Source organism: Malaclemys terrapin, chromosome 21 (genome assembly GCF_027887155.1).
Source record: "Malaclemys terrapin pileata isolate rMalTer1 chromosome 21, rMalTer1.hap1, whole genome shotgun sequence".
Classification (NCBI taxonomy): Eukaryota; Metazoa; Chordata; order Testudines; family Emydidae; genus Malaclemys; species Malaclemys terrapin.
In genome coordinates, this window is record NC_071525.1 from 15719527 (window position 1) to 15740105 (window position 20579).

A 20579-nucleotide genomic window follows, 5' to 3' on the forward strand; every position below is an offset into this window, starting at 1 on the left:
ACCTCCGAGCTGTCACCCTCCTAAGCCACAGGTTCAGCACGTCCCTATCCCCACTTTCACGTTACAATCGTTCCGGTCAGAACCCACTTGATGAGCAAACCCCACAGGATTTTTGGGCGCTGCAGGGATCTGTAGCTTAGGTCAGAGAGGCGTAGCTGCAGAGCGAATGGGGAAGCCAAAAACACAAAAGAGAGAGGGCGGGAAGCAAACAGCTTAACCATAAAAGTTATTTATTGCCAGGTAGTAACAATACAAGGGGAGCCAAACAAAGAAAACAGTGACATTATTGAATCTAGCTTAAATTTGATTACAAAAGTCCGGTTTAGAAAACTATAAGTGATCACACAAGTCAGGGTCAGAAGGCTACACCTAGAGAGAGAGCTGGGTTCTCGCCACTCTGTGAAGCTTGAACCTGTCGGGGGTCCCAGGTGGTGGTGGTAGGGGAGGGTCCAGAGTGCTGGAGACAGGCAGAGCCCCCAGCACGATCAGTCAGGAGAAGACGTCTCAATGGAACTGATGCAGATGTTGGATCCAGGCATCAGAACACTTACTTGAGCGTGGGTAGGGGTTTTTGTAGGGAAAGAGCAATGGTGTCTGGGCGGGAGGGTGGTGTCCTTCATGAATCAGACAGGCTGGATACTGCACCCTGGTTCCCCAAGAACATAGAGCTGACAGGTAACACCCCAGAGGCGGCCGCATCTCAGGGCTGGGCTAGGGGTCCCTGGATAACCCCCCCCACATGTCCCACCCCAGAAGCAGCCGCATCTCAGTGCCAAGCGAGGAGTCCCTGGATAACCAGCCCCCCATACATCCCACCCCAGAGGCGGCCGCATCTCGGGGCCGGGCGAGGGCTCCCTGGATAACCAGCTGCCCTGTGCCCCATCCCAGAGGCAGGTGGGGGGGAGAGCAGGTCTTAGCTGGGGTCTCTGGATCCTTTGCACCCCAAAGCTTGTTCTTTCTAGGCTCCAAGAGGCCTGTTACCCACAGAGAGCCCGGGAGCTCGGCCAGATCAGGTGAGTGCCCTGGGGCCGGATCGGAGCCGGAGCCCCCCAGAGGGGAAAGGTCCCTGCCCTATTCCTCCTCCCCCACCCCCGAGCTGGGCATTTGGGGTAATTCTCTCTCTGCCCCCGCAGGAGCCGGCCAAAGCCAAGAGGAAATCTTCACTTACGGTGGGTAGCAGCTGTTCCTGCCTCGAGCAGCAGGGGGTGCTGCTCCTCACCTCACTCGACTCACAGTCGCCCCCTTCCCTCCTCCCTTCCAGATTACCACTCCCTGCGCAAGTGGGGCCTGAGAGCCTAGGGTTACCATTCGTCCGGATTCTGCCGGACATGTCTGGCTATTTTGAGTTAAAAATAGCATCCGGGGGGAATTTGTAAATGTCCGGATTTCCCCCCCATGCAGAGCGCGCGCGCTGACAGGGCAGCCGGCCGGATCGTGCCACTCACACGGGGCTCTGGCAGCCAGAGCCCCTCCTCCGCTTCCCCCTCCCCTCCCCTGCGACTTGAGACCACTCCCCTCCTCTCGCTCCCTCCCCCTCCCTCCATTCGCAGATCGCCGGCCAGCCGTTCGCATCGGGCCTCCGGCAGTCTGGAGCTCCTCCCGCTCCCCCTCCCCTGCTGCCCAGCGTGCCCCCTGCAGCACTCTGTTCTGAGCGGCACGGTAAGGGGGCCAGGGGGTCGGAGAAGGGGCAGGGAGGTTCTGGAGGGGGTAGTCAAGAAACAGGGAGCAGGGTTGGATGGGTCGGGAGTTCGGGGGGGGGCTGTCTGGGGGTTGGGGGTGTAAGGTTTTGGGTAGTCAGGGTACAGGTAGGGGGTAGGGTCCTAGGGGGGCAGTTAGGGGACAAGGAACAGGGAGGCTTAGGTAGGGGGTGGGATTCTGGAGGGCAGTTAGGAGCAGGGGTCCCAGGGGGGGCAGTCAGGGGACAGGGAGCAGAGGGGTTTACATGAGTCGGGAGTTCTGGGGGGGGGCTGTCAGGGGGTGGGGAGTGGTTGGATGGGGCGTGGGAGTCCCTGATGTCTGTCTGGGGGTGGGGGTGGGGGTGTGGATAAGGTTTGGGGCAGTCAGGGGACAGGTAGAGGTAGGGTCGTAGGGAGCCAGTTAGGATGGGGGGAAGGTCTCATGAGGGGGCAGTCAGGGGACAAGGCCTTTCAAAGTTGATAGCTCTGTTACCTCTTCTTCTAAAGAAAGTTTTGAATAAAATAACAGTTTATCTTTTACAAGAGCTTTGAACATCTCTTTTTATTATGCATTCAAAACAGTGCAGTTTTCCTTTAATCCAGCCCTGCAGGAAGCACTCTCCAGTCAAACAATACCAAAAGCACTGGTGCTAACTCATCCCCTTCCCCTTCATTAACCTCAGCCAGGTGTTAATTTCAGTGTTAATATAATTGAGGGTGTGCTCCAAAACCCACTGAAAGCCATGAAACTCCTTTGATTTACTTCAGTGTGTTCTGAATTAGATAACAGGTAATAGATTTAAAAAATAATTAAGTGGCTATTATGAGGTAGCCAGCATTGAGATTTTTACTCTAAAGAAATCTAATATGATTTAATAGAAATGTTTCCACACACAAATACAAACAATTCAGAGAATGCATGTGTTTTTAATGTAAACGGTCCTTTGCAATGTTTATAACCCTAACAATTTTGAATTGCAAGAGAACCAGAGAATGAAATTGACTGAAAACAAGGAAAATTAACTGATTGATTATTTTCTAGATAAATGCAACATGTAAAGAGCATACCCTTGAAAAGTAAATTAGATTTTTAAAACCCTCTTACTTTCAGCAATCAAAGATGTAACACAGGGAGAAGTCAACATTTTTAATGACTTCTTAGCTGACAGTGGTTTCTAATATTACTTTCAGGTATAGCAAGATACAGAGGTGGATTACATACCAAAACCACCTTCAAAATAAACCTTTAAAATGGTTTTAAGATCTTGTCACTGAGCTCTTGATTTGACACCTCCCCCACCACCAGCTTTAAAAACAAAACAAAAAACTGAATTGGGATCAAACTTGGATGTTATATTTATTTTTAAATATCCACACCCAAATACAATCTTCAGAGCCTGATCCTGCAAAGAGAACTGCAGGGGATGGCCACCCTACACCTGAGGTGAAAGACCAACTCCACTGAAGTCAATAGCAAAACACACATCAATGGGGCCAAGATCTCACCCTTTGGCTTCAGTGGGTTCCAGGTGGGTGTGAGTTCTTTTTTCAGCACTGGAGAATCATATCTAAAATTAATATGCTATTTAGCACTTCCCCCTCTAGTCCCTTTGTTTTGCTCTTGTTTCATTTTGTTCCCCCTCTCTCATTTTCTATTAAGAGTAAATGGATTGAATGTCTGTTTAAAAAGGATTATAGGGTGGAGGATCAAGAGAAGCCTGGTCAGGGCAAAGAACCTGCAATGTTTGGACAAAGCCCTGAGCATTAGGGACAATAAAATGAATAAATTATACCAGGTGCTACATTACCTGACCCCACAACATAATTGTGGGAAGGGCTATTGGCAAGGTTATAAGAGATACAACCATTGCTTCCAAAAGCAGGCAATGTTTTATATTATCTTAAAATGAATCATTATTCCTGTTTCTAGCATTAGCATAGTTCAGCTTAACTGAAACTTCTGTAGCATGTATTCATGATTAATATGATCACTTTCACCTGCGACTCAGTCTATACTGGCATATAGAAGCCCAGTAATTCACCACCATGTTCACTGGTGTAGCAGCAAGACTGGGGTAGCAAAGGTCTACTTCTCTACTAGAAGCACTAGTTAAGGCATTTTACCACCGAGTCATATAAGTCTACTCTGTCAATTTAAGAATGATACCTCTGTCTGAATCTTGTAACCTATTGTTAAAGAAATTATTCAAACTGAAAGAGATGAGAAAATGGGGAGGGAGGTTGTTGTTTCCTTTGTCCATTTGGTAGACAACACCGAATAGAATGAAACTGACTCTTTCTCCTGTAGAAGCAGTTAGTGCCTGATCTTGCATCTGGGCGTGCTACTGAACCTGACTATATAGATGCAGGGGCCCACATTAATTGAGCTGAGTGCAGAATTAGGCCTTAGACACTGTCCCCATTTTGCTTGTGTGAGTCTTTTATGGGGAAAGACAAATATTTCGGGTGTACTTTTTAAATTTCCCTCTGAACAGAAGATTAGTGAGCTGCACAGTTACATGGAGCTGAGGTGAAAATCTCCTCAGAATTTGTCTGCAGTGGAGGCAGATTTGTGTTGGCTCCAGTAACATACAGTACATTAGCAGCAAAACAATGAAGCAGGCATTCCTGGAAAATATATTTGGATGCAGTGTTTAAGTAAGGTACATAGAACATGGCAAAATGGTTTACAGTTTTACTCACACACGCAGAGCTGGTACGTAGCTTTTTCCACAATTTTCAACTTTTCCTTGTTTTTTTTCCCACAAGTTTCAACTATCCCTGCTCATCTGTGTAAATTCCATGCAGATCATTGGCTCGGTCCTCTTCCCATCTCTTATTTGGCATTAAACTCTCCATGGAAAAGGCATCACCTCTGGAACAATAGACTTGGGTGTGTATTCTTCCAATCAAATGGCTAGTCTGTCAAAAGTCTTTCTACTGGAGATTTATATTTCTCTCTCTTCTCTTGCCCCAGGTCATTCACAGCCTGGAAGGTTGTAGGATATAGTAGCCAAGTATCCTGCTATATCTAAGGTGAAGTTGTCATGTGATGGCTGCACTGGTTCCCCTTTGTGCTGGCGACCAGAGTCACATCTATGATCTGTAGGAGACATGCAGTCACCCATAAAACACTTTGGAAAACATTTCATGTAGAGACCGTATTGCTTCAATATCATATTTCTTTCTCCTCCCTTGTTTTTTAACTCCGGGGGAAATAGGGTGTTTGCTAGGTAGAGGTCCTGCTCACTTCAAGTCATAATCACCTGTGATACTGCCATTAATTGCTCTGCATTTGATGATGTCACATCACAGACAGAATTCTGACTCTCAACTCTTTCTATACATTTACCAAAGTTGCCAACACTGGTTCTACTCCACTGGGAGCTCTAGTATAGATGGGGCATTTTGTATTTCTGTTGTTTGGGAGGAGGTTTGGTTGTTTTTGAGTTTTAAGACACTATATATTTCAGGCTTATTCTGAGCAGAGGTAGATGACATGGCTCTTAAAATGTCTGGCAGCAAAAGACCCATCCACATGAGGGCTCGCCCAGTGTTGCCATGCTGATGTAGATGGAGATTAATGTGTGTAAAAGCTGGTCTGCGCACAGAATTTACCTTGTTTTAACCAAAGGGGGTTTAATCTGATTGGTTTGCACAAATTCAGTCCAATGTAGACACACTTATCAATTTAAAACTGATTATAACAACTCAGCTTGTGCCTGTAAAGCCTTGGCTGACCACAAAAGTTGTACCACTTTAATTATACCATTATAACTACGTCCACACTAGGGGGTGTAGTGGTTTGCCTACATTAGTAAGAAATTACATCCCTACTGATTGTAGCTCAAGCCTAACTTGTTTCAAATCCATCAACCCTACCCCCTGTGGACAGTTCCATTGATTTAAGACACTCAAACTGATTTATCTTAAGGGCTGGTCCACCCTTCAAATCTTATTGAAAAGCTCCTCTTCAGATACAGCAAAAACTAGAGCAGAACAAGGCACCTTTATACTGATATAACTGCATTTCCACTAGGGGAATGGTACTGTTTAACTCTCCTGGTAGAGTTAAAGCAGTACAACTTTTTAGTGTAGACAAGGTCTAAATTGAGCACAAACTGATTTAAACTAAGATGATTTAAGACACTCTTAAAACTGTGCAGAGATGCTCTTAAACCAGTTTATCATCTGCTCACTGCAGGAACTGACTCTAGTTCCTCACACCATATTCTGAAGCCCTTTGCCAACTCTAGAGAGTCAAGGACAATGGAGATTCCACCACTTCCTTTGGCAGGCTATTCCCTAATCTATTAGATCCTGAGGCTTTCCTGACATTCAGCTGGTTTTCTTTTTTCACTTTTCATCCTAGTTACATAAACCTCTTCTATCACCATCAATGATTATTTCCCCTTCTTGGCGTGAAATCCTGGGCCCATTGAAGTCTATATGGCAAAACGTCCATTGACTTCAATGGGGCCATGATTTCACCCTTGCTATTGCACTAATAGTGATACATAGTGATGATGACAAAGATTTACTACTCTTGGTGGTGGTTTAGCCAAGCTGCACATACCTAGCGGTTTTAATCTTTCTCCATACATCAGTCCCATCTATGTGTCTCTAACAGAATGTTGTCCAAAGTTTCTCTTGGGACCAAGGTGGTTCTCTGAGGACAGGTATAGGATCATGTGTACACACAGGTGTTTGAGGGTCCTGTGGCACCTTTGCATCTGAAGAAGTGAGGTTCTTACCCACGAAAGCTTATGCTCCCAATACTTCTGTCAGTCTCAAAGGTGCCACAGGACCCTCTGTTGCTTTTTACAGATTCAGACTAACACGGCTACCCCTCTGACACTTGACACAGGTGTTTGTATATTGGCTATGAATTAACTGAATGAATAGTAGGAGCTCGTTTTAAGGAGAGAAAAATAGTGGTGGTTGATGATACCTGAATGTGTGAAGACAAAACTACAGTGGAAAAAAAGTCTCAAACACTAGGTAAAGATCAAAAGGTATCTGACTCAGAGTAGATCCCCATCCTGTTTTGAGAAGCCTCCACTCCTCCGTCCCTCCCCACCATTGTGGGCTGGAGCTACAAAGAGACACAGCCGTAATAAGGAGCCTCCGCGCTTATCATCAAATCTGCATCCAAAGGCGCGATTCACACATTCTCCACAGCCTGCCTCTCCCTTTTTATAATTCTCGCCTGGTCATCTGTGAGCCAGTAGAGGGCGCAATTACTCCGCTACCAGCGCTGAGGGACCAGGCGTGAGAAGCGTTTTGCAGCCAAAGCCAGGAGTGGTGCAGTGCTGAGTCCCTGGCTAAGAATGTTTGTTTCCTGCAGCGAACCAGAGGCCTCGGATTGTTTTTCCTGCAAGCTCTGAGTGTAGCATTACACGTCACAATATTTTAACCAATTGGTCTGATAGCACTTTCCCCCTCATTGCTTCCCCGAGGTTTGTTTGTAAGTGCACAGGAGGTAAAGGAAAGTTTGTTAAGAAGACGCAGGGGGAGCAGTTTAATCTGAGCAGCAGGGAAAGGACCGGGCTCGTCTGACCCTTTGAAGCCAGCTGCATTTTAAAACGGTGCCAATCACTCTCAAGTATTGGGTCTGTCTCTCCCCGGTTGGCTGTGAAAGGATCTCATGCCAACCAGGTTAATACGTAAGAGACAAAACAGGCCAGAAAAAGCGTAACTAGGGGACAACTCGGTGACCCTGTGAAACAGGGCGGGGCAGTGTGAAATAAATGGCACGTTGGCAATCCCAGGTGTCTGCAATAACTGGGCAGGTAGAGTATCAGTAGCAGAGAATAAAGGAGCCGCCAGCAGGCAGGGATTTTTGCGTGGTAGAGAAAGGAAAGAGTTAACGGTTTTCCCTCCCTCCCTTTACCTGGGAGATGAACCTGGCGGAGCCGCCCGTCTGCTGGGATAAGGGCAGGCTGAGCCGGGATCCATTTCCCTCTTTGCAATCTCCACGGAGAAAGCTTTGCACCCGAGTCTGTCATTTGGGCGGAGCCAGCTGGTTTATTAAGATCCCACTGTTTTTCCCCAGAGGGGGGAAGATACTTTTAAATTAAAAAGGACATCGAGGCTGGGGCGGGGATACCAGATTGCAGCAGCCATTTGGGGAGTCAAACCAATTGTCTCTTGCCCCTCTGCTTGGGTTTGCTCCGTCTAGTACAGGATCTTTTCAGGGGGAATAAGGCAGAACACCACATTTATTAGTAATAGATGTATTCATTAACACTGTATTATATGCATATAATATATTACACTTACACTCACACTCACACACACACACAAACACACTCCGTCTTGTTGTTACCAATTAGTTGCTCCCGTTAACTTCACTGGCCAGGTGAGTTAGATGGGGGAGGGGGTGGAGCCGGGCTTCTGCCGATCCGGATCGATGCTCCCATGTTGACAAGACGAGACCCGGGGTCCTCTGCAAGACACCTCACTTTTATAGCAGCTTTCCTCTTATGCAAATCTATACCAGATTCAAACTCTGTGTCTGTGTCCATTGGTCCTTTGTGCTGCTTTCTTTTGAGTGTTGTCCCAATGCTGCAAAGAGGGTGTTTCCAAAAGAACAAGTTTCAGAGTAACAGCCGTGTTAGTCTGTATCCGCAAAAAGAAGAACAGGAGTACTTGTGGCACCTTAGAGACTAACAAATTTATGCTCTAATAAATAAATAAATAAATTTGTTAGTCTCTAAGGTGCCACAAGTACTCCTGTTCTTCTTTTTCCAAAAGAAGGTGCTTGCTTCTAACCCCCGAGGCCGTCGGTATGTCTGCTTGTCTTTAATGAGCCCACTTGACACGTTTTATTGTCCTTGGGTCTGGCTCCCAGCCCCTCTCCAACAGTTGAGGCTGTCTGGAGGTGCTGCCTTCCATGCCTTGCTCATCCACACCTTATTCATTCAACAGGGCAATTGATTAAGAGGGGGGGGCGGGGGGGAGAGAGCTCTTGTTCTACTGCTAGCAAAAAGAATTTTTTCTTCTATCTTATTCTATTCTTAGGGGCTATAATATTATACCAAGGGTAATGCAAAGTTTCTAAATGAGGCTTTGATACAAAGTTCCATGAAAACAGAGGTCACACGTGGGTAGACCCACCACAAGGTTATATGAAGAGGCACAATGTAAAGTCATATGAAAATTATCAGAGATTTATCTACAGCACCGCACTGGGGTATTGGAGCCAGCCCTGATGGAGGGTACAGTGTCTCTGCCCCGCTGTGGCTCATCCCACCTCTCTGCCCACGCAGGACATCGTGGGTTCCCACCCTCCCAACCACGGCCTGTCAGCCCTGGAGCACCTGGCCCTGGAGAACACCCTGCAGATGCTAGAGCTCACCAGCCGCATTGACATTCCCCGCGACGTAGAGGCGCTCAAGTGGGTACCACTAAGGGGGTGGCAGTGTGGGTGCATGGTGCTGTACGGAGCCGTCGCCCCCCAGTGGTGGTGGCTTGTACTGGGGGGCGGGTAGGGTGGCAGAGTCAGAGCTTGGGAGAGGGGCTGCTGTGGGGCTTTGGCCCCCTGGTGGTGGCAGTTTGTACTGCAGAGGGCAGAGTCAAGGCTCTGGGGGGCTGTCACCCCAGCAGTGCTGCAGTGACCCATGGCACCAGTGCGGGGGCCTGTACCTCTGCCCTCTGGCCTGCAGGTTCCGCTACGAGAGCGCCCGCCTGGAGACCTGACAGGGCCGCCAGCAGCCCTTCCCTCGGTCCGGGGCCTGATACAGGTGAGTGGGGACATGGGGAGGGGCAGGCAGGGCTGCATCTGGGGGCTGGGCAGTCCCAACGGGTAGGATATAGCGTGGTGGGAGGGGAAGGCACATCTGGGGGCTGGAGGTTCCGGGGGCTGGGATATAGCGGGGGAGGGGAGTGTATCTCAGTGCTGGGGGGCCACAGGGACTGCAGGGCCATATCTCCAGCTGGGATATAGTGGGGGAGGGGGCAGTGTCCCCTGGCCCCTCCTTACCTGCTCCCTCCCCCTGGCTGCAGGAAGGCTGGAGCAGGTGTGAGGAGCTGTGGGTGCAACAGCTCCCCCTACAGGCCCGGGAGCAGCGCGGCACGGCCCAGCTGGCCTCCCTCCTGCAGGAGATGCACCGGCTGCTGGCGGACGGCTCGGAGTGCGCCATCCTCGCCAGGTAGCTGCCCCAGCCCCTGGGAGACACCCTGCCTTCTGGGCTCACCCCTGCACAGTTGGTGACCACCCACTCCTGGGAGACCGTCCCCTGCTGGGGAGACTTCCCGCTCCAGGGGTCCCCCTGCGCTGTGAGGGCCCCCTGGAGAGCGCTCCCTGTTGGGGAGACTACCCTGTTCCGTGGGGTCCCCCGTGCTGTTGGGGCCTGTGGTGGGCACCCCCTGCCGGGGAGACATCCCCACCACCCAGGGTCCCTCCTGCACAGTCTGTGACCACCCACCCCCGGGAGAGTGCCCCCTGCTGGGAAGATTCCCTGCCCATGTGGTCCCCCCCGCCCCAGACCTACAGAGTGCGCCCCCTGCTGGTCCCCATCCGCCCGCTGAGCCGGCCTATCCCGCCTGGCCCCCAGGGCAGTGCTGGAGCTGGAGCTGCGGGCTGTGCGGCTGGCGGGGCTGCCGGGAGCTGGAGCGGGAGGCAAGTGCCCGCCACGCCGAGCTGCAGGCCTTGCAGAGCAAGCGGCAGCGCATCTTGGACTTCCGCCACCTGGTGGTGAGTACGTGGAGGGGGGGAATCTGGGGGTTAGAGCAGGGCAGCCTCTGGACATGGGATCTGCCTGGGGGGTAGGGGGACAATAGGGCACACACTAGGATATGGGCGGGGTTGGCTGGGAAGGGGCCCATGGGTGGGGGATTCTTGGAGGGGGATCCACAGGGTACCTGGCTGGCCTAGGGGCTCAGGATTGCTGCTCCGTAGCTCTCTTTCCCACACCTCGCTGGATTCCCTCGGGGCATCTTCCCAGTCAGGGACGTCACTCTGGGGATCAAAGTCCCACTCTCCTGCCCTTACCGCTGCCATCTGGCGGTTTGCGAATCCCAGCCTTTGTTTAAGGTGCTGGATAAGGGACTCGCATCGGCTGTGATTAGCGGGGAGAGCTTTACTTTGTTCTATGGTTAACCTCTTGACCATGCCTTGCAATATTTGATTTTCTTTTTCTATTTTTTCCTTTTCCCCGACCTGTTCCTCTAACTTCTTTTCTCTTTGTTTGCCCTCCCTGATTGCCTCCCGGAGAGGGTCTAACTGGCTTTGCACCCCTGTCGCTACCACTTTCCATCTTTCTGCCTCTTTTTCCATATGAGTGAGTTTTTCATGCAGGGAGGCATTCTCCTCCTGGCAGGATGCCAAGCGGGAGTATAAATCCCTGCATGCGTCCCACAAAAGCCAGATTGCTGCTGAATCCCTTTTAGTTGGAGTAGGCTTGTACAGGATTATATACCTTGCCAGCCTATCCTCCAAATCTGAAATAGTACACACATCTCCCAGCCCCCCTTCCGTCCACGGGCTGTGTCCAAACCTCTGTAGTACTTGTTTAAAGGGTGTGGGCTCTTGGACAAAAGACAGCGTTCCCTGTTTTTTTCTAAAGATGTCTTTAGACTGTGTCTTCCCAAACATTTTCCCTAACAAGTGTGCCATAGCCAAGTACAACACAGGAAACCAAGCTGATAAATATCAGAACACTATAACCTCCAATTCCTAAAGAAGTGACTTACAAATAGCAATTTTCCCTTTTTAACTCCTGAAGGAACAACTTAACCCTTTCTGGGCCAGAGGAAGAGACACCAAGTCTCCCTCTGTATTACTCTGTCTGCTACCACCGAGGGTTCATACATCAATTATACAAATCCTTCCCCGGATTAGATCCTTCCCCGGATCAGAGTGAGAAACACTAAGTTCTCCTCTTTAGCTCAGCCTTGCTACGGCTGAGGGTGTATGTACCTCTACAACACAATTGAAACCTAAACTCCTATATCCTTCAGAGTTTGGTTAGATCCTTCCCCGGATCACAGTGAGAAACACAATTTAAACCTAAACTCCTATATCCTTCAGAGTTTGGTTAATCCTTCCCCGGATCAGAGTGAGAAACACTAAGTTCTCCTCTTTAGCTCAGTCATGAACACAATTTAAACCTAAACTCCTATATCCTTCAGAGTTTTGTTAATTAACTGAAAGTTTACGCTCTTTTTCCTCTAGTGCCAGGCTTGCTAAAGCTGGCGGTGTGCACACCAGTTTATAATAACTGTGGATTCTATGCTTGCTCCCCCTTTCGCATTCTCCACCAATAATGTTGTCCCACAAACTTATACAGGATCGTTTTAGGGGTCAAGGCAAAGATGCCACATTTATTATTAATCTGTAACTATTAACAAATACCTCAATGCAGGCGTGACTGTCAGCCTGGGACCTGGCTTTGATCTTCCTTCTGTTGTTTCTTTTTAAGGTGGAGGCTTCTTGCTTGAGTTAGGGCTGTTGTCTAGTTCTTCAGCCTTTGGTATTTGAACTTTATCTCATCAGGACGGGCTGGTGCTGGAGGTTGATTCTATCACCCATACATCCCTCATTCACACATCTTAACTAGACTAATAAAATTACAGCAGGGTTTGCAAAAATGAAGGTTGCAGCAAGCCCTTACAAAATGGAGTAAGCGTTTTAAAATGGGGTTTGAATTACAATATGGCACAGAAGTTACAATGTAGCAAAATGGCAAGTGTAATGAAAGTTACAATGTAGTAACAGAAGTTACAATGGTACAGTGGATAACTTAAAAACAATTTCATTCACATTGGTTCTACAGTACCAATGCTGTACTACCCTGGCAGGCGGCTGTGACGACGGGGCCCCGCAGCCCTTCCCGGGGAGCAGGGGGGGAGGTGGGCTGGGGTGCCTGGTGAGGATGGGGGGGTGCCGGAGAGTGGGGGGTTCAGGGGCTGATCCTTGGCTGCCCTGACCCAGTCGTCCCCCGCCTCCAGGTCCCAGCAGGTCCCGGCCCACGAGCTCTCCATCCATAGGCTGGGCCGGACGGCGCTCGCCCAGCACCGGGCCTTCCTCACTGTGTGCCAGGCTTCCGGCTTCCCTCTCTACAAGGTGAGACGCACACTTGGTGGAGCAATGGGGCAGGGAGTGGGGAGGTCTCCGCACAGGGCAGGAGTGAGACCCTCTTCTGGGGGGAGATGGGATGGGGGGCCCTGGAGGAGGGGGTGGGGCAGGAGCACCTCCCTAGTTTATTCTGCATTAAACCTCTCTAGAGCCCCATGGGGAGTGATCTTGGGCGGGAGGGGGAAGGCCCTGTCTCCCCTCACCCCCCGTCTCTGTCTGTCTCTGCCCCAGGCCCTGGAGCACCTCCTGCCCCACATGGCTGAGCTGAAGAAGGAGCTGCTGGCCCTGCGTGCCCAGCTGGGCTACAAGAGCCAGGCGCTGGCCAGTCTGCAGCAGCGCCAGGGCTCCCCAGGGACCGACGCACAAGGTGAGATCCCCTCCATGGCTCCAGACGGACAGGGGGACGCCCCCCCCCCGCCTGAGGACCCTTCCCAGGGTCTGCAAGGGGCACGAGCCGGCCTGAGGGGCGGCAGGACCATGGCATCCACCCAGCAGCTCAGCACACCCCTCCCCCCGCCCCCCAAAGCCATAACTCCTCCAGGCCTCACTGACGTCTCTTCCCCCAGCCCTGGTGCAGGCCCTGCGGGACCACGACCGGGAGCAGGCCAGAGCCCTGGGGCCGCGGATCCAGCTGGTGATGGAGCAGTGCAGGCAACGCATCGAGCGTTATTATTCTCTAATAAAATTTAAATCTTGATTTTTATCAGTTTAATCCTCATTTATTCATAGAATCATAGAATATCAGGGTTGGAAGGGACCTCAAGAGGTCATCTAGTCCAACCCCCTGCTCAAAGCAGGACCAATTCTCAGCTAAATCATCCCAGCCAGGGCTTTGTCAAGCCAGGCCTTAAAAACCTCCAAGGAAGGAGACTCCATCACCTCCCTATGTAACGCATTCCAGTGTTTCACCACTCTCCTAGTGAAATAGTTTTTCCTGATATCCAACCTGGACCTCCCCCACTGCAACTTGAGACCATTGCTCCTTGTTCTGTCATCTGCCACCACTGAGAACAGCCGAGCTCCATCCTCTTTGGAACCCCCCTTCAGGTAGTTGAAGGCTGCTATCAAATCCCCCCTCATTATTCTCTTCTGGAGACTAAACAATCCCAGTTCCCTCAGCCTCTCCTCATAAGTCATGTGCTCCAGACCCCTAATCATTTTTGTTGCCCTCCGCTGGACTCTTTCCAATTCTTCCACATCCTTCTTGTAGTGTGGGGCCCAAAACTGGACACAGTATTCCAGATGAGGCCTCACCAATGTCGAATAAAGGGGAACGATCACGTTCCTCGATCTGCTGGCAATGCCCCTACTTATACAGCCCAAAATGCCGTTAGCCTTCTTGGCAACAAGAGCACACTGTTGACTCATATCCAGCTTCTCGTCCACTGTGACCCCTAGGTCCTTTTCTGCAGAACTGCCACCTAGCCATTCGGTCCCTAGTCTGTAGCAGTGCATGGGATTCTTCCGTCCTAAGTGCAGGACTCTGCACTTGTCCTTGTTGAACCTCATCAGGTTTTTTTCGGCCCAATCCTCTAATTTGTCTAGGTCCCTCTGTATCCGATCCCTACCCTCTAGTGTATCTACCATGCCTCCTAGTTTAGTGTCATCTGCAAACTTGCTGAGAGTGCAGTCCACACCATCCTCCAGATCATTAATAAAGATATTAAACAAAACCGGCCCCAGGACCGACCCTTGGGGCACTCCGCTTGAAACTGGCTGCCAACTAGACATGGAGCCATTGATCGCTACCCGTTGAGCCCGACGATCTAGCCAGCTTTCTATCCACCTTACAGTACATTCATCCAGCCCATACTTCTTTAACTTGGTGGCAAGAATACTGTGGGAGACCGTATCAAAAGCTTTGCTAAAGTCAAGGAATAACACATCCACTGCTTTCCCCTCATCCACAGAGCCAGTTATCTCATCATAGAAGGCAATTAGGTTTGTCAGGCACGACTTCCCCTTCGTGAATCCATGCTGACTGCTCCTGATCACTTTCCTCTCCTCTAAATGTTTCATAATTGATTCCTTGAGGACCTGCTCCATGATTTTTCCAGGGACTGAGGTGAGGCTGACTGGCCTGTAGTTCCCCGGATCCTCCTTCTTCCCTTTTTTAAAGATGGGCACTACATTAGCCTTTTTCCAGTCATCTGGGACCTCCCCCGATCGCCATGAGTTTTCAAAAATAATGGCTAATGGCTGTGCAATCACATCCGCTAACTTCTTTAGCACCCTTGGATGCAGCGCATCCGGCCCCATGGACTTGTGCACGTCCAGTTTTTCTAAATAGTCCCGAACCACTTCTTTCTCCACAGAGGGCTGGTCACCTTCTCCCCATGCTGTACTGCCCAGTGCAGCAATCTGGGAGCTGACCTTGTGCGTGAAGACAGAGGCAAAAAAATCATTGAGTACATTAGCTTTTTCCACATCCTCGGTCACTAGGTTGCCTCCCTCATTCAGTAAGGGGCCCACACTTTCCTTGACTTTCTTCTTGTTGCTAACATACCTGAAGAAACCCTTCTTGTTACTCTTAACATCTCTTGCTAACTGCAACTCCAAGTGTGATTTGGCCTTCCTGATTTCACTCCTGCACGCCTGAGCAATATTTTTATACTCCTCCCTGGTCATTTGTCCAATCTTCCACTTCTTGTAAGCTTCTTTTTTGCGTTTAAGATCAGCAAGGATTTCACTGTTTAGCCAAGCTGGTCTCCTGCCATATTTACTATTCTTTCTACACATCGGGATGGTTTGTTCCTGCAACCTCAATAAGGATTCTTTAAAATACAGCCAGCTCTCCTGGACCCCTTTGCCCTTCATGTTATTCTCCCAGGGGATCCTGCCCATCTGTTCCCTGAGGGAGTCAAAGTCTGCTTTTCTGAAGTCCAGGGTCCGTATTCTGCTGCTCTCCTTTCTTCCTTGTGTCAGGATCCTGAACTCGACCTTCTCATGGTCACTGCCTCCCAGGTTCCCATCCACTTTTGCTTCCCCTACTAGTTCTTCCCTGTTTGTGAGTAGCAGGTCAAGAAAAGCTCTGCCCCTAGTTGGTTCCTCCAGCACTTGCACCAGGAAATTGTCCCCTACACTTTCCAAAAATTTCCTGGATTGCCTGTGCACCGCTGTATTGCTCTCCCAGCAGATATCAGGGTTATTAAAGTCTCCCATGAGAACCAGGGCCTGCGATCTAGCAACTTCTGCTAGTTGCCAGAAGAAAGCTTTGTCCACCTCATCCCCCTGGTCTGGTGGTCTATAGCAGACTCCAACCACGACATCACCCTTGTTGCTCACACTTCTCAACTTTATCCAGAGACTCTCAGGTTTTTCTGCAGTTTCATACCGGAGCTCTGAGCAGTCATACTCCTCTCTTACATACAACGCAACTCCCCCACCTTTTCTGCCCTGCCTGTCCTTCCTGAACAGTTTATATCCATCCATGACAGTACTCCAGTCATGTGAGTCATCCCACCAAGTCTCTGTTATTCCAATCGCATCATAGTTCCCTGACTGTGCCAGGACTTCTAGTTCTCCCTGCTTGTTTCCCAGGCTTCTTGCATTTGTGTATAGGCACTTAAGATAACTCATCGATCGTCCCTCTTTCTCAGCATGAGACAGGAGTCCTCCCCTCTTGCGCTCTCCTGCTTGTGCTTCCTCCCAGGATCCCATTTCCCCACTTACCTCAGGGCTTTGGTCTCCTTCCCCCGGTGAACCTAGTTTAAAGCCCTCCTCACTAGGTTAGCCAGCCTGCTGGCGAAGATGCTCTTCCCTCTCTTCGTTAGGTGGAGCCCGTCTCTGCCTAGTACTCCTTCTTCTTGGAACACCATCCCATGGTCGAAGAATCCAAAGCCTTCTCTCCGACACCACCTGCATAGCCATTCGTTGACTTCCACGATTCGACGGTCTCTACCCCGGCCTTTTCCTTGCACAGGGAGGATGGACAAGAACACCACTTGTGCCTCAAACTCCTTTATCCTTCTTCCCAGAGCCACATAGTCTGCAGTGATCCGCTCAAGGTCATTCTTGGAACTTTCAGAGTAACAGCCGTGTTAGTCTGTATCCGCAAAAAGAAGAACAGGAGTACTTGTGGCACCTTAGAGACTAACAAATTTATTAGAGCATAAGCTTTCGTGGACTACAGCCCACTTCTTCGGATGCATATAGAATGGAACATATATGTTCCATTCTATATGCATCCGAAGAAGTGGGCTGTAGTCCACGAAAGCTTATGCTCTAATAAATTTGTTAGTCTCTAAGGTGCCACAAGTACTCCTGTTCTTCTTATTCTTGGAACTATCATTGGTGCCCACGTGGAGAAGCAGGAAGGGGTAGCGATCCGAGGGCTTGATGAGTCTCGGCAGTCTCTCCGTCACATCGTGTATCTTAGCTCCTGGCAAGCAGCAGACTTCTCGGTTTTCCCGGTCGGGGCGGCAGATAGATGACTCAGTCCCCCTGAGGAGGGAGTCCCCGACCACCACCACCCTCCTCCTCCTCTTGGGAGTGGTGGTCGTGGAACCCCCATCCCTAGGACAGTGCATCTTTTGCCTTCCAATCGGTGGAGTCTCCTTCTGCTCCCTTCCCTCAGATGGGTCATCTAGTCCACTCTCCGCATTAGTACCTGTAGAGAGAACATGGAAACGATTGCTCACCTGTATCTCCATTGCTGGTGCATGGACGCTCCTCTTTCTTCTTCTGGAGGTCACATGCTGCCAAACCTCCTCACAATCCTTCTGTCCCTGCTGCGCCTGCTCTGAATCTTCAGAACATTGTGGCCGTAGAAGCATCTCCTGACGTCTGTCCAGGAAATCTTCATTTTCCCTTATGCAACGCAGAGTCGACACTCGTTTCTCCAGCCCTCGAACCTTCTCTTCCAATATGGAGACCAGCTTGCACTTTGTACAGACAAAGTCGCTTCTGTCCTGTGGAAGAAAGACAAACATGGCACAACCTGTGCAGGTTACAACAGCTGATCGCTCACCTTCCATATCACCGTCCTCTTAAGAGCTTCCTCAACTGTTGCAGGAACTACTCGGAGAAACCTGCAGATGAAAGCCTCAGTGAGCTCTCCCCAAGCGAGCTCCCAGTCAAACTCCCGCTGTTAGCCTCTGCTGTTCGCCGCTCAGCTGGTTCGCTGCTGACTGCCCTTATATACCAGTCAGGCCCACTCAAGGCCCAGCTGGAACAAAGCACTCCCAATTCACACTTTTCAAACAAGCAAGCAAGCAATCAAGCACACGGTCAAACTGACCAACTGTCCCAGCAGCAGACACTCAGATACTCACCAACACAGCCCCCCTAATGCAGCACTTAGCGTACCTCCTATACGATTCTATACGATTAAGCCGCTACCTTAATCTATATAGCACTATATCTGCTACACTAAGCACAAGCAGTGGGAATGAATCCTACTACTCCTAAAACTCAGCCCAAACTGCTGGCCTCTACTCCAGCATGCCACCGGGCCCCGCCACTGCCAACTCTACCGAGAGTGGTCCTCAGGGCGCTTCCCGAGAAAGACCCCAGGGGTCTCCAAGCCACAGCAAGTCACCAGCTGCAGAGGAAAAGAGGGAGTGGGGGAAAGACCCCCCAGATGCTACCACAGGAAGCTCCCGTATCCTGAGACCAGCCTGCAGGGACATCAGGGAGAGGAGGAACATCCACCCCGCTCCTCAGCCACAGCGAGGTCACCCCGCCGTGGTCCTGCCGCCGGTAGACTCTCCGGCCGACCAGCAGCTGCAACCACCTGGAGCCTGCCCTGCCGTACTTCTGCCGCCAGGGAAGCCCCTCGCAGATGGCCAGCTGCAGGGTGCCCGCCACACCATGCGGCTATCACGGACCGGCCGCCGGAGAACCCCGCTGCCCAGCTGCTGCTCCTCCCGCCAGGGGACTGCTTCCTTGGATCCCAGCCGCCTGGGAAACCCTCCGGCGCCCAGCTGCTGCTCCGGATGCCGGGTAAGTGCCCCAGAGAACCCCAGGACTTACCCGCACGTGGAGACTCTCCCACAGCCCCCCCACCGCCCATGCCGCCGGGGGACCCCTGCCCTGCGTCCCAGCCGCTGCCCCATGTGCGGACTGGGGACCCCTGCGGCGTGTCCAAGCCGCCGCCGCCGCCTGGGACGTCGAGCGACCTCAGCTCCGCTCCCCGGCTGCCGCTTCCTGAGCAGTCCGGGGAGCCATGCGGCGAGCTCCAGCCGCCGCCGCCCGGGACGCCATGGGACCCCTGCCCCGCGTCTGGACCGCCGCTCCCTGGGCAGCCCAGGGAGCCACGTGGCGCGCCCTGGCCGGCGCTGCTGGGGCCACCATGGGACCCCTGCCCCACTCCCTGCCCGCCGCCGTCCCTGCCCGGGCTGGCGTGGGACCCCTGCCCCGCTCCCCGGCTGCCGCTTCCCGAGCAGTCCGGGGAGCCATGTGGCGTGCTCAGGGAGCCCTGCGGTGTGCTGCCACCGCCCAGGACTCCAGGTGACCCCTGCCCCGCGCCTTGGCCGCTGCCCCCCGGGCAGCTAGGAGAGCCCCGCGGCGCACTTTGGCTGCCGCTGCCGGGGCTGTTGAGAGACCCCTGCCCTGCTCCTTGGCCGCTCTGGCCCGAGCGGACCCGTGGCGCGCCGCAGCCGCTGCCGCCCGGGTCACTCTGGGACCCCTGCCCCGCTCCCCGGCTGCCACTGACCGAGCAGTCCGGGGAGCCCTGCGGCGTGCCCTGGCCGCCACCCGGGACGCCGGGGGACCCCTGCCCCGCGCCCTGGCCGCTGTCCCCCAGGCAGCCCAGAGATCCACGTGGCACGCTCCGGCCGCCGCTGCCGGGGGACCCATGCTCCGGCTGCCTCTCCCCGAGCAGCCTGGGGAGCCCCGTGGTGTGCTCCAGCCGCCGCCGCCCCTCGGGACGCCGGGCAACCCCAGCCCCGCTCCCCAGCCGCTGCTGCTCGACCGCCATGGGGAGCCGCACCACCTGCCCCAACCATCGCTGCCTGAGCCCCTGGGGGTCTCCTGCACCGTGCCGCTGCAGCCTATGCAGCCAGGGGACCCCCACCACCTGCCCCGGCCGCCACCGCCCGAGCGGCCGGGGGCTTCCCACCCTGTGCTCCAGCCACCAATGCACACAACGTCCGTGGAGCTCCCTGATGCGCCCCAGCAGATGAGACCCCGGCCCGCCGCCTACCAGCTGCCACAGAGTCCGAGAGAATCGCCCACCCGCCACTCGACGCTCCAGCTGCCGAACGATCCCTACGCAGTCCATCAGCCACTTCAGCCGCCGGGAGACCTCGCAACCACTCCACTACTGCCCCAGCAGCTAGGGACCCCCCCCACGCTCCTGTTGCCCCAGCCAACAAGCGACTCCCACACCGCCCAGCAGCAGCTGCACCCATCGACCACTCCCCCCCCATGTCCCTCAGTCACCTCGGGAACTCTGCGCTTGCACACTAAGAAATGGGCAGTAGCCCACGAAAGCTTATGCTCTAATACATTTGTTAGTCTCTAAGGTGCCACAAGGACTCCTGTTCTTTTTGCGGATACAGACTAACACGGCTGCTGCTCTGAAACCTGCCTGCGTGCAAGCCATCGTTCTTGGGAAGTCCTTTGCTGGCAACATTTGCAGTGCTGACTCACAGTCCTCAAGATCAAGCCCTTAGAAGAGAGAACTGTGACTGCAAATCAGAGGTCATCTAGTCCAACCCCCGGCATCCTTCCTGGGACTCTCAGTCCTCTTCTAAGGGCTTGATCTTGTATTATTGAAGTCAGTGGGAGTTTTACCACTTGTTTTGCTTGGATCTGGACTGGTTCCATACTGGAGCTCCTAGAACAGTCCTCTCTCCTCCATGTGATCTCATCCTGCTCCC

At 52.2% G+C, this 20579-nt stretch overlaps 1 protein-coding gene across 1 annotated transcript in view; it reads left to right on the forward strand.

Annotated features, from left to right (window-relative positions):
* The window catches only part of LOC128826928 (uncharacterized), a 303519-nt gene that overhangs the window by 224373 nt on the left and 58567 nt on the right, over positions 1-20579 (forward strand). The window lies entirely within an intron of this gene.